The 14,555-nt window shown below is 53.3% G+C and overlaps 1 long non-coding RNA gene across 1 annotated transcript; it reads right to left on the minus strand.

The window, feature by feature from the left end:
• Window positions 1-2,483: 2,483 nt before the first annotated feature.
• On the minus strand, window positions 2,484-13,943 carry LOC141277340 (uncharacterized). The gene is made up of 3 exons (XR_012328569.1): window positions 13,882-13,943; window positions 2,864-2,984; window positions 2,484-2,619 (listed from the first exon to the last, which is right to left on the minus strand). It is a non-coding gene; the product is annotated as an uncharacterized lncRNA (long non-coding RNA).
• Between the last annotated feature and the right edge of the window lie 612 nt (window positions 13,944-14,555).

A 14,555-nucleotide genomic window follows, 5' to 3' on the forward strand; every position in this document is an offset into this window, starting at 1 on the left:
GGTACCGGACAGGGCCGAATGCCAGCTTCTGTGTTAGTTAGGCCCTTCTCTCAGAGCGCTCTCATCCACAACAGCACAAAGTTCTTCCTGAAGTCTGCCCTCCATCTCTCTTGCTGCAATTTAAACCCCTGTGCATTCCTGGAGTCACCAGCACTGAAAAACTCAGCTAGTGAGTAGGTAACTATTTATCTTCTGCCATGGGCCCAGCACGCCGTCTGTCCACAGGAGCCATGCAAGGAATTTACCATAAATCCCAGCGCTTGAGAAGCTTACAGCTTTGTGAGCAACACACTCCCCCCATACAGCCTCCACACTTCCATCCACGCCCCACTCCCGGCCTTCGCTTTTCCGTCAGGAGCCCTGATTTCCTGAACGGCATTCTCCAGTCTCTGCTCTTCCCTCTGTGCTGTGTGATCCCAGTTGGACAAATCACTCCGCTCTCTGGACCTCAGTCTCCCCGTCTATAAAAAGGAGGGCCTTTTCCCCCTTTTGTTGGGGGTGTCTCAAAGATGTCACAGCCCACTCAGCCCCAGTTGGCCGAGTCAAATGGGGTCCAGGAGCTGGCTGTGCTCCCAGACCACAGAGGGAGCCTCTGCCTTCCCCAGGAGGGCTGAGATGCAGGCTTTCTCTCTCATCCCTGAGGGCAGGACCATCCTCGCTGACAGCATCAGCTCGGTGCCCTCTGAAGTCCTGCCAGTGTCAGCACTCTCCCCCTCCGCACCCCACCTCATCCCACCCAGCCTCACCCAGCCAGCTCCACTCGGGCTGACAGCATCACCAGCCTCTTCCCATAGCGGGGGCTTCTGGCAAGCTGATGAGCAGCAAGGGGGGTCCCTCTACTCCCTAAGTCCTATTACCTAAAGTACCACCGCCCTGACTCTATACTAATTGGGGGGCTCACTTGCATTTTGCCTTTGTGAGATTTCAGAGAGGCTTCCTGCCCACCCCATCCCAGGGGCTCCACAGCTGTCTGCTCAAACCCACAGCTGGCTTCAGGGGAAGGAGAGCAGGGCTGGGGGAAAGGCAGGAAGTGGGAGCTAGAATGGGCACTGGGCCACCGGCTTCTCCAAGGAAGGGGAGTCTTGGCAAGGTCCCCAGACCTTGTGCCAGTCTTGACACAAGGGCCAGGGTGGAGATGGAGGGGGTGACGTCCTCCACCTCCCCAGTCTCAGTTTCCTCATCTGTAAACTGGGGCTAATGACACTTAACAAGCGAGGGGGGTGGGGGGCATGTAATTGGCCCCTGCTGGCTCTGGGCTTTGAAGTGGGGTGGAGGAGGGAGGCTGTTGGCCTGGTGCAGGCAGGACAGTGTTGGAGGCCTGAGTGCACTGGCCCGCAGAGGGGGAAGGTACGAATCCCAGGGACCCTCTCCCGCCTGAAGGAACTCAAAAAGCTGAGATCATACACCTAAGAAAGGTGCCCCATCACCCCCTAACAGGCAGGAGAGGGGGCCTGGGATCCAGACCAGGAGCTCTCAAGCTGTGCTTCTTTTATTTCATGAACCACAGTGGCCCAGCACATACCCAGACATACAAGGCATGTGTCCACAGGGAAAGGCAACAGCCCTGGGCACGTGGGCTCATGAGAAACCCACGAGGAGGTGGGAGAGGGTAGGGATGGTGGGAGGGAAGGAGGCTATGGGGACTGAGCCCAGGGAGGTGAAGACAGGAGGGAGGGAGCCACCGCCTCCCACGCCCTCGGCCTTTCCTCTCGCCCCATGACGTCAGGGCTGAGTCACTGGGAGAGGCCGCTGTCCAGCAGGGGTGGGAGGACCCTGGAGACCAAGTCTGGACACTATCCCAGGCCAGGCAATGCGTGGGGCACCTTTGACCCGGCTGGCGCACACCAAGGATGCAGGCTAGAGCCTACCATCCGCAGTCCAGCCACCCACGCCTGGTGGGCAGAGCCTTGGCCGGGCCTGGGAGGCCCCAAAGGGCCATCTGGGAGGATCAAGAAGTCATCTCTGGCATCCCCCTGCCTCTGGACAGGTCAACAACGGAAACATCCAAGATTCACCAAAATATATTGGGAAGGCCTTCTTGATATCAAACCATGAGTCTTCTTGCTACAAGCTACACCCATTGGGCCTTCAGCAGGGGTAAAGTCCAGGTGGTCACTGCTCTTCCTGGGACTCCTCTCTGCCCCACCACGCTTTCTCCCTCTAGCTCCTTTTATGTTTCCAATAGGTGGTGCGTGGAGACAGCTGGACATAGCCCATGGATGGAGCACATGTGCAAAGCCTCAGACGCCGGGACTAACCACCCAATGATTTGTTTGGTGGAGTCTCAGAGCCATAAAATTCAAGGGTTCATTTGGTCTCCTGAATAGAAAGAAGACTAGTTCATTCGTTCCACAAATATTTACTGATACCTACTAGGTACCGAGCACTGTTCTGGGCATGGCGATACGGCAGGGAGTCGGGGGCTGCTTCTAGAAGAGGCCTCAGAGGGAGAGGAGGATTTAGGCTGTCCAGGGAAACTCTGGGTAGAGTCTCCACCCACCATAAATCCTGGAGGCCCATAAATCCCAGAGGCTCCCTCAGCCAGGGCCACCACTTTCCCACTGGCCTTCTGTGGTCCTGTCTGAGCCTGGGACTCGCCGGCTGGAACATCTGGAAGAACTGATGTAGTGTTTCACCCACTCATCTCCACCCACCGAGTGTGTGTTGGGGAGGGTGGCAGGTGAGATTTATGGGATGCTGGCTGTGCAGCTTGGTCAACCTCCTTGAAATGCAGGGTTTTTCTGTTTCCTGGGTTGACAGTCCCCAGATAGCCACGGTGAGAGGAAGCTTCCTCCGGTACTCAGGAGCCCACCCAGAAGCTGAGACCTGGGGACCACCCCACACCACTCCTGCCAGTGCTTACCTCCATCCACTCAGGAGCTTGCCCTCTTGGCCTGCTGTCACTCAGCTCTGTCACTGTTGGTCTCCTCTGTACGTAGCTCAGTGACCTCCTGGGTTCCTGTGGCCTGTAGGGGGAAAACATCCTGGAAAGGATGTTATTGGCTCAACTGAATTAAGTAATCAAAATTGGAACATGGATATATGGATGGTAGATTAGATAAAATATTGAATTGATGCAAAATTATAAAATTGATAGCTATACTGTGGTTAAGGAAGAGAATATCCCTTTTCTTAGGAAATACATGCTGAACTATTTAGGGGTAAAGGGCCATGATATGTGTAACTTATCCTCAAATTGTTCAGGGAAAAATATATACAGAGAGAGAGAGAGAGAGAGAGATTAAATGGGATTAAATATTAAATATTAACAATAGGTTAATCTGAGTGAAATGTATAAGGGTGTGCTCTTTGTACTTTTTTTTTTTTTTTTTTTTTGGCCACACCGCATGGCTTGTGGGACCTTAGTTCCCTGACCAGGGATCGAACCTGGGCCCACAGCAGTGAAAGTGCCAAGTCTAAACCACTGGGCCACCTGGGAATTCTCTGTACTATTTTTATCTGTGAAATTTTTTCTAAGTTTGAAATTATTTCCAGGGACTTCCCTGGTGGTGCAGTGGTTGAGAATCCACCTTCCAAAGCAAGGGACGCAGGTTCCATCCCTGGTCGGGGAACTAAGATCCCACATGCCTCAGGGCAACTAAGCCCGTGCGCTGCAACTAGAGAGCCTGCGTGCCACAACAACTGAGCCCACACACTCTGGAGCCCGCGCACCACAACTACAGAGAAGCCCACAGGCCACAACGAAGATCCCACGTGCCGCAACTAAGACCTGACGCAGCCAAAGAAATAAATAATAATTTTTTTTTGAAAAAGGAAAGAAATTATTTCCAGTGACAGAGCTAAAGAGAACAGCTCTAGCTCTCCCTTATCCCTGCACTCCTCCCTTATAGACCTGGGGTGGGGGCTCCCCATGTTTCATTCACTCATTCCTAGAAGAGGACCCGGCGCATAGAGACACTCAGAAGTCAATACGGCTGATACGCTAGATGCGCTCCTGTCTTTCTGTCTTTGCATTTGTCCCAACATCTCCATTCATTTATTCACTTATGAGTAAACACTCTGCATCACTCAGCACACAGCCTCTTGCTTTCCCTAGACATATGTGGGAGACAGGAGGACCCACTTACAGAGCCCACCTTGGCGGGTCTTTGTGGTTCTGAGTGAGTCTCGGGCCTGTATCTCGATGCCCCCACCAGACGTTGACCTCCTTGGGGCTGTCACCATCCTCAGGCCTCTCTGGGGGATGGGGGATGGGAGGTACTGGGTGCAGTTTTTAGAGGCTGGGCCCTGCCCACGGGGCTTTGGCGACTCCTTCCTCCCTGCCTTCGTCCACCTGCTGCCCTTCTCCCCTCCTCCCTTGGAGGGCATATGTGCTCCCAAACCCAAGGCAATGGCTGTGGCCCTGAGGGTCCAGCCTCCTCTTTCCCACTTTCCGACCCCTTCTAGTCATGCATGGGCCTGGCCACCGCACCCACCACCCTTGGGCTCCTGAGGTGAGATCACCAGGGCTCCGCCCCCGCCCCCCCCCCTCCGCTGCGCACACACCCCACAGCAGCAGCAACTCCCAGCACCACCTCACCATCTCTCCTCTGGAACATCAAAGGCCCAGGCAGCAGTGTCCCGCTCCTCCCGGCCCCGGGGGGTAATAAGAGCCCATGTATGTAAATGCTGTGCCTTTCAAATAAATAAATACTGGAACACGCTGGGTCTCCTGTACTGCTGCCCGGCGCCCTGAGCTGGGACCTAGGCACAGGGCCAGCCCCTGACGAGGTCTCGGGGACCACCTGGAGCCCGAGGTGTGTGTGAAGAGTTTCACGCAGGCTGAGGCCCAGCTGATCCTCAGTAGCATCAAAAAGACTGCATATTGGAGGGGCCAGGGAAGCGGTGTAGGGAGGGAAGGTCCGTCAGCGGGTGCCCTCCATCTCTCACAACCCCACCTGTTCTACCTAATGCACAAGCCACTCTTCCTTCAACATCTTTGACTCCAAAGCCAGCCTGCCTCTTCCAACAAGTCCAGATTGCATCCTTCAATGGGGGGAAGAAGAAAACACAGGTGGTGATAAGCGTCATTGGAAGGGAACACTTGACAGGCCGGGACCCTGCCGATTCCTACAGCAGAGGGCCGTGGGTGGGCTGCATCGAGCATCTGAGGCCAGGAAGAGGAGGAGAGGGAGAACGAAGCAGCCTATATCGTGCTAAAGGCTAAAAGGAGAGGGAGGAGCCCTGCACCTCAGGCCAGGGAAGCAGCTGTCCATCCCCGGTGGCCAGGGGACATGCCGGCAGGAAGGCACGCATGTCAGCTGTGTGACTCTGGGTCGGTCACTTAGCATCTCTGAGTCTCAGTTTTATCGCCTGTAAGACAGCCTCTCACACAGGGGAGCAGAAAGGGGGACACCTTGATGAGGGGTGGGGGAGTCCCTGTGTGTCTTCAACTCCCCCACAGGGCCTGGCACAGCATAGGCACCAAAAACATGTCTGAATAACTGAATTTTTACAAAATGAATGAACACATTCCAGACTTGATTTCTCCAACTACTTAAAGTTTGGGGCCATGTTCTCATCTTTTTGGCTCAGGACCCCTTGGGGAACCTGATGTAAGCAATGAACCCTCACCCCAGACAAAAGTATATGCACATTTGAATGTAATTTCCAGGATTCACACCCCAGGCTCTGGCTTCAGTGGTGGTGGTGGGGTGCATCCTGACTCCTCCACTGTTAATGTGACTTGCAAAGCATGTAGGACCTTTATGCAAGTGTTATTGTTCCCTTTTACAAATAAGGAAACTGAGGCCCAGAGACATAAAGAGACTTGCAGGGGTCAACAGCGAGGATGTGCTGGAGCCAGGATTTGTTCAGCATCTCTGACTCCAAAGGGCTTCAAGGTCTGGGCTTTTTCCAGGTTTTGTTCCCTGGAAATTAAGTTTCTGTCTCTGGCTTTTGAACCCCAACACAAGACAGCACAACACCTTTCTGGAGGGGGTGGCGAGTGGGTGGCCCACGGGCTGGGGCAGACAGAGGCCGGCTGACAAGTAAAGAGGGCAAATTAGAACATGAGGCTCAGAGAGAACATTCTATTGAGCTCTGACACCACACATGGGACAGGTGGCAGAGGGCAGAGGGTGGGCCGCAGGGGTGGGGCAGTTTGGGAAGGGAGAGGAGCACAGGGAAGCTCTAAGAACAGAGCAGGATGCCCTCTCTGGGAGAGCTCCCCACGGTAAGGTGGGCACAGGTTAGATACCCTGGAGCGGGTCGGAGAAGGCTGGTGGAGGGAGGCTGTAAATACCAGCGACTAGTCACATAGCGACCATGTGCCTATGAGGTGCTCCCTACGTGCCCAACACTGTGCTAAGCAATTTAAGTACTTTGTCTTGCTTAGTCCTCCCAAGTCTCTGAAGTAGGAAACAATTATCACTGGCCCCACTTTACAGATAAATAAGCCACTTGCCCAGAGTAAGTGGTAGTACAGAGTAGGTGTGCAATAAATATTTGTCAAATCAATGGATGAATGGTGGGATGGATGAATGGACAGATGGATAGATGGGTGGGTGGTTGGATGGATAGATGGATGGATGGATGGATGAATGGATGGATGGACAGATGAACAGATGATTAGGTGGGTGGATGGATGGATCAGTAAACCTGTCTGTCTGATCTGGTCTGTCTGACCCCCAGATTTATCTCTTAACTTCTCCCTAATCCTGGGAGGCAGTAAGGAAGAGGGGATTGCTAGAGCCTTTCAGGGGCCCCAAAGGAGAGGCACCCTGGCTGCTTTCCTTACCCTATCTCACTCTGAATAAAATCCAGAGTCATTGCCACAAGGCCCTGTGTGATGCGATTCCAGCATCATCTCTTACCACCCTCCCCTCCCCTCACTCCGCTCCAGCCTCAGTGGGCTCCTGGCTATTCTCTGAACACGCCAAGCTCTCCCCACCTCGGGGCTTTTGCACTTAATGTTCCCCCTGCCTCAGGTATCTTCCCCAGCTGTCCACTTGGCTCTCTGCTCAGGTGTCACCTCCTCAGAGAGGCCTGCTGAGCTCCAAATGTAAACTGTCATCTGGTCACTCCCTATTCCCTTATCCATTTCAATTTTTCTCCTAAACAGGAGAGTTCTCCTAACCAACTACCATCTGATCTATATGCTTGTGTCTGTCTCCCTCCCCCCGCCCCCGTCAGGAATATGAACTCTGTGAAAACGGGGGCTTTGTTCTGTTTACACCTGTATCCGCAACACCTAAAATGGTACCTCATACAGTCAACATCAAGAAATGTTTGCTGAGTGAATAAACGACTGGCTCTGATCAGTCCTGACAAGAAGGGCAGGACCTGCTCGTGGTCACTGCTGGGCTTAAGCGTGTGCTAAATCCAAGTGAGAAATTGTCCCTCCACCAAAAAGCCCTCCTGAATTTATACCTTTTTCAGCAAAAAAAACAAAATCCCCAGTGTTGAGCTCTCTTTGCTGCATCCGATGGGACATAGCGCCTCCCTCCTGCCCTCTGGCTTCCCACCCTACTCGCCCCTCCCTGCGATCATTCCAGGTGAGAGGAAGGGGGAAGAGGGTCGGGCTCTGGGGTGCCCGCCCAGCCAGCCTACAGCACTCGAGCCCCAGCCAGGCGGCAGGAGGCGGTGCCCTGGGCTTAAGGCATGAATGGAGCGGGAGGCGGATGAAAGAGCCAGCGCTCCTGGCGTAACGTACAAAGGGGACCAGAGCAGGTGTGAGGGAGGCCTGGGGCCGGCTAAGAGGAGAAACTGGATCTGGATCTGGAGATCAGTTTCACTCGCAGCACTGCAGGCTTCCATTAGCGTTCTGTGGCTGTCACTCAGGCTTTGGGGACAAAGCTACAGCTGGAGGTTAAGGAGAGGAAGAAGTCTGGGGGTGGGGGTTCCTTTCTCCCCGGGGGGCAGTCGCTTCTCCACTTCCCAGGAGGCAGCTGCATGAGGCCAGTGGGAGCTTAGGGAAGATGGGCCAAAACATTGGCATTTTATAGATGGGATCAATGAAGCCTCCAGGTGCAGTGACTCACCCAGGTCACACAGCTACTTGCAGAGCTGGGACCTGAATCCAGGAGACCCCACTGCGGGGTCAGCTCTTAGGAACTGATTTTTATATACAACCTGTTCTGTCTCCTGGGGGCCTATCGTGTGATTGGGGCCGGGAAGTCTCCACAGGGTAGCTAAGTTTGGGCTGGGTCTGGAAGGCACATGAAGGGGGCAGGCCTAGGGCAAGGACCAGACAGGGTGGCTCCCTAGACGGGAGTGCCACAGGCAGATGAGTTGGGCAAGCAGGGCTGGGCTTCCCTGAGCAGAGGCCCAGCTCCAAAGAGCACCATGAGGTAGAGGAACACCTTGCTCCTGCAGAACTGCCCAGAGCCATCCTGACCTCACCCCTGCAACAGCTGCACTGCCTCAGGCTATGGAGGGGCCTCTGAAGGGGGCAGGGAAAGGTCTGTGGTCTGGGTGGGGGCAGGGTGGGAGGGGGAGGAGGAGGACAAAGCCAGCCTGTGTGGCACCTGGGACATTCCCAGTCTCTGTCCTGTCCCTCCTTGATTCTGCTAGGACCAGGTGGGAACAATGCCCCCATTGACGTCCATACCCCCAGGGATAACATCTCTGTGTCCCCTGGGACAGGAGCCAAGCAGGTGAGCCTGGTGGGGGCTGGGAGCCTGCTCTACAGCAAGAGAGGCAGGACCTGAGGGATGGAGCAAGGGTTCCAGAGGGCAGAGGTCTCCCTTGGAGACCACAGCACAGGGATGGTGGTGGCCACAGCAGGAGGGACCGGGGTCAGACTTCTGGGTGGGGCAGGGGACTCACTTCCCAGTCTGGATGGAGCCCTTCTCTGCTCTGAGAGGGAACACAGGAGTACCAAGGACCCAGCCCCTGATCACAGGAGCTGATGGTGTGGGGAAAAGGACCCAAGACATGAGGACTAACCCTCTCCTTTAGGAGACAAGCAACAGAAGAAGTGGGTGGAGGACAAGAGTGACCCTGACCTTGGTTTCATCCAGAAAGTAACAAGTCAACCTTGAAATGTCTTTCCATGCCAGAAACAGAAATGGCTCATTACCTAGTTGGGGCATCTACTGGATTTCCAATCAATAAGACCTCAAATAAAATAAGAAGCTGCATTTGCTATCATTTTAAGAAGAAATTCAGCTGGAGAGGGTGTGGAGAAAAGGGAGCCCTCCTACACGGTTGGTGGGAATGTAAATTGGTTCAGCCACTATTGAAAACAGGATAGAGGTTCCTTGAAAAACTAAAAATAGAGTTACCATATGATCCATTAATCCCACTCCTGGGCATATACCTGGAAAAGAAGAAAACTCTAATTTGAAAAGATACATGCATCCCGTGGGCTTGGCTTCCCTGGTGGCACAGTGGTTGGGAGCCCGCCTGCCAATGCAGGGGACACGGGTTCGAGCCCTGGTCTGGCAAGATCCCACATGCCGCGGAGGAACTAAGCCCGTGCACCACAACTACTGAGCCTGTGCTCTAGAGCCTGTGAGCCACAACTACTGAGCCCAAGTGCCACAACTATTGAAGCCTGTGCGCCTACAGCCTGTGTTCTGCAACAAGAGAAGCCATCCAATGAGAAGCCCGCGCACTGCAATGAAGAGTAGCCCCTGCTCACCGCAACTCCAGAAAAGCCCGCATGCAGCAACAAAGACCCAACGCAGCCAAAAATAAAAATAAATAAAATAAATAAATTTATTTTAAAAAAAGATACATGGATCCCAATATTCATAGAAGCACTACTTACAATAGCCAAGAAATGAAAGCAACCTAAGTGTCCATCAACAGATGAATGGATAAGGAAGATGTCACACACACACACACACACACACACACACACACACACACACACAATGGAATATTACTTGGCCATAAAAAGAATGAAATATTGCCATTTGCAGCTGGACCTAGAGATTATTATACTAATTGAAGTAAATCAGACAGAGAAAGACAAATATCATATGGTATCACTTATATGTGGAATCTAAAAAAATGATACAGGAACTTCCCCAGTGGTGCAGTGGATAAGACTCCGCACTTCCAATGCAGAGGGCCCGAGTTCGATCCCTGGTCAGGGAACTAGATCCCATGGGCATGCCGCAACTAAGAGTTTGCATGCCGCAACTAAGGAGCCTGCCTGCTGCAACTAAGACGCAGCTCAACCAAATAAATAAATATTTTAAAAAATGATACAAATGAATCTATATATAAAATAGAAATAGATTCACAGACATAGAAAACAAACGTGTGGTTACCAAAGGGGAAATAGGTGGGAGGGATAAATCCGGAGTATGGGATTAACAGATACACACCACTTTATCTGAAACAGACAAACAACAAGGATTTACTGTATAGCAGAGGGAACTGTATTCCATATCTTATAATAACCTAACATGGAAAAGAATCAGAAAAAACATATCTATATCTCTCTATATATATCAATATATAACTGAATCACTTTGCTGTATACCTGAAACTAACACAATATTGTAAATCAACTACATTCAATTAAAAAAAGAAGAAGAAATTCAATACGGTAGACTCATCCCTTTATGGAGCAACCATCGGAGCTGGGCTGTCCTGGGCTGGGTCAAAGGACTCCTGCTGAGCCACAGGGGGAAAGGGGCACTCTCTGGCTGGGCGACCCAGCAGGAGGGTCACCTTCTCTGGGCTCAGTAACTTAGCTCTGAAGTGGGGCCAGAAGACACAGTGGCCTGACCTCAGTGGGTTGGTTCACATCTGCCTCCCTCACAGGAGTATGTGACGCTGCAGTCAGGAGCCCCAGCCTGGAACAGTGCCTGGCACGTGCTAGCCTTAGAGTTCAGGAACTGTCTGCTGAATTAATTTTGAACAGGGTGTGGGTGGAAGTTTTTTTAAATTAGAGGTTATATCAACATGATTACCAATCCAACAACATGAGGAAGACTCAGGTCCTGCCCTCGAGAAGCCTACTGTGCAGTGAGCACAAAGATGATGAGAAGGTGGTTCAGGGAAGAGCGGACCTTCCCAGGTGAGGGCCCCAGGGATGGCATTAAGGATGGGGAGGCACTGAGATGCCCCCGAAGGATGGGAAGTGTTCTGACAAGCAGGGATGGGAAGATGGGAGGTCCTCAAAGCAGAAGAGTAAGGAGTCATTCACTCACTGACTCATTCAGACTGTTGGTTGACTTTTGTTGAGCCCCTACTGGGCACTGGGGATACAAACATGAAAAGGTGTGGCCCTGCCCTCAGGAAACCATCACAGCAATTCGACCACTGCCTCGGTAGGGGCGCCAGCCAGAGTCTTCATCAAGGAGGCAGTTTCTCAGCGTAGACTAACAGTGAGTTGACTAAGAGTGAGTTTGGGGGCTTCCCTGGTGGCGCAGTGGTTAAGAATCCGCCTGCCAATGCAGGGGACACGGGTTCGAGCCTTGGTCCGGGAAGATCCCACATGCCGCGGAGCAACTAAGCCCGTGCGCCACAACTACTGAGCCTGCGCTCTAGAGCACGCGAGCCACAACTACTAACGCCACGTGTTACAACTACTGAAGCCCACGCGCCTAGAACCTGTGCTCTGCAACAAGAGAAGCCACTGCAATGAGAAGCCCGTGCCCGGCGACGAAGAGTAGCCCCCGCTCGCCACAACTAGAGAAAGCCCACATACAGCAACGAAGACCCAATGCAGCCAAAAATAAATAAATAAAATAAATTTATTAAAAAAAAAAAAGAGTGAGTTCATGAGCAAGGTGCGACGAGCACACGCCATGTGTAAAAGTGGGAGAGCCTGGGGGCCACTGGCAGAGGGTTGTTTTTCTGTAGGCAATGGGGAACTATGGAAGGCTTTGGAGCAAGGGAAGTCCACATTTTCAGCAAGGTCCTTTGGAAATAGCCCCAGCTGCTGCAAAGAGGCAGGGCTAGAGGTAGGGAGACAAGGGAGGGCAGGGACATAAAAGTCTACCTCGGCTATGGTGCGGCCAGGCTGAGCAAGGAGGAGGGGTGAGTTGGAGGTGGCAGGGAAGGAGAATGGAAAAATGGATGACGCAACTGGCTTGAGGGAAAAAGCCATGAGCTCCAGGCCCTCAGAGGGCAGAACTGAGGTGGAGTACCTCCCAGCATTCCAAGCAAGAAGGACATCTTGAAGGAGAGTTAAGAGAGCCCCCATCCTGTGCAAGACTCCTTCCTGCAATAACTGCTCAAAGAACTTCAGTGAAGGGAAGCTCCCTCCCTGCCATTAGCCTGTCCTATGGTAGAACAGCTCCAGCAGCTGTGGAAAGGGTTTCTGTGGGTCCTGTTTAAAAGTGGGTCAATGGGGCTTCCCTGGTGGCGCAGTGGTTGGGAGTCCGCCTGCCGATGCAGGGGACACGGGTTCGTGCCCCGGTCCGGGAAGATCCCACATGCTGCGGAGTGGCTGGGCCCGTGAGCCATGGCCGCTGAGCCTGCGCGTCCGGAGCCTGTGCTCTGCAGTGGGAGAGGCCGCAACAGTGAAAGGCCCGCGTACCGCAAAAAAAAAAAAAAAAAAAAAAAAAAAAAGTGGGTCAATGGATGGGTGGATGGATGCAGAAGAACACGCACACATTGAGGCAGGGGTTAAAAGAGCAGGTCTCCGTTACCCTCTGTGCCCACCCTTGCAGCTCCAGCCCTGATCTTTCCTACCCTCTCCTGCAGGAAGCCTGCCCTTAACTTCCCCGTCCTTGCAGCTTTCCCCTCCATCTCCCCTGTTTCCCCAGCTCAGACTACTTGGGTTAGATGTCACTCTAGGTCTGTAGCCTGGGAGCTGCAGGGGCAGGGATAGAGCTGGGGTTCCTGTCCCCTGCGGCAACACTGCACATCCCCTGGTGTCCACAGGGAACCCGTCTCCAGGGGACCTCAGGACAGGAATGGTGTCAGGGAAGTAACCAGACTTGGTCCTCTGGTCCCCACCGCAGGCACGTTGCAGGCAGCCCTGAGCACCCACCTCACGGGCTTCCTCCCCTTGTCTTCAGTCTCAAAGCCCCTCTTCTGGGGGGTGGGGCACCTGCTTTAAGCAGGTCCCAGCTGGGACCTCAGGTAGAGGCGTCTGCCCTCACACTTTACCAAGCTGTAAAAGGGGCTAATGACCCCCTGCACTGGCCCCCAGCTGACAGGAGGGGCAGAGGAATGCTGGCCGGGGCTCTGCATGTTCTACATGAAAGGGCACAGAAACCTGTGAGGAATTTTTATCCTCCTGGGGAGGGGGGTGGGAAGGGAGGAATGTCACCTGGAAACCAACCACCCTTTCCTCCCCTCTCAGGAATCCTCGGCCTTGAAAAATTAGGAAATGTAGACACCCCTCCCTAAAAATCAACCATGTCCTTTTTATAGACTTCCACATATTTCATGGCCCCTCTTTTAAAACAGTCCTCTCTTGATTCCCCAGCTAATAATAATAGCAATAGCACTTACTGTGTGCCAGGCACTGTTCCAAACTCTGCAAACTCTCCCCAACTCAATCCTCTCATTAGCCCTATGAGCCCGGTATTTGGATCTCCTCAGCACTGAGGCACAGAGAAGTTAAGTAATCTGCCCAAGGTCCCACAGCAAGCAAGTAGCAGGATGTGAGCCTGCACCCTTATCCACTTTCCAAACACCATGAGTCATTTCCCTCTGACCCTGGAGGGAGCTGAAACCCCAGCTGATGACAAGGGTGAGCAGAGAGGAAACGATTCATAGCTTATCTGATTCCCCCTGCAGCCCCACACCCTGGGCTGGGAGAGATGGCCTCATTTCTTAGAGGCAGAGCCCCAGGCCCCTCCTTCTCGGGCAGTTGAGAGGAGGCCAAAGGGCAGGCAAGAGAGGCTCTGCCCTTCCATCCACCTGGACCCCAATGAGGGGAGACGAGAGTCACACACCAGCAATTTTATCACCGAAGGGAGTGGTAGAGAGCCTAAGGGAGAGGATTCTGGATATCAATCTCACCTCCACTGCTTATAGCTGTGTGATCTTGATACATCGCTTCACCTTCCTGAGGCTTAGTTTCCTCACCTGTAAACTGGAGAAAGTAACAGGACCTATCTCATCCGGCTCTTACGAGGATTCAACATGTCGTCTGCTAAAATGCTTAGCCCAGTGCCTAAAACGTAGGAGGCCCTCAGTCAAGGTCAGCCAGGACTACCGCCAGCCAGCCGAAAAGCTTCAGTATTCACGAGAAGTGGGAAGCGGGCTGTACTGGGGGTGCTCTCTGCCCTGCCTCCCGGGGCGGGGGGACCCAGTCAACACTGCAGTTCCTTCGTGGGCAAACCCATGGGCCAGGGAGGGAGTGGGAGTTGGAGGGGGTGCAAAATGCACCAGCTGGGCACAGACCCCTAGCGCCTTGAAGCCAGAAGAGAGCCAGACCAACTGACATGCAGGCTTTCACCTCAGTGGCACTTTGGGCAAGTGTCTGCACCTGCCGGTGTGTCTCCCTCCGCCAAGTGAGGGTATTCCCACTTGCCCGGAGGCTAGCACTGGGTGTTGGTTTTTTCTCCTCTATCCAGCCTCCTCGGCCGCCTGCGAAGGCAGCACTGTCTCCTTAGTGGGGAGGGAAGAGGTCTGTAGGCTCCATACCTTTGGGGGAACAAGGACAGGTGCTCCTAGGAGAAGAGCAAGTGTTT

Source organism: Tursiops truncatus, chromosome 20 (genome assembly GCF_011762595.2).
Source record: "Tursiops truncatus isolate mTurTru1 chromosome 20, mTurTru1.mat.Y, whole genome shotgun sequence".
In the NCBI taxonomy this organism is placed as follows: Eukaryota; Metazoa; Chordata; class Mammalia; order Artiodactyla; family Delphinidae; genus Tursiops; species Tursiops truncatus.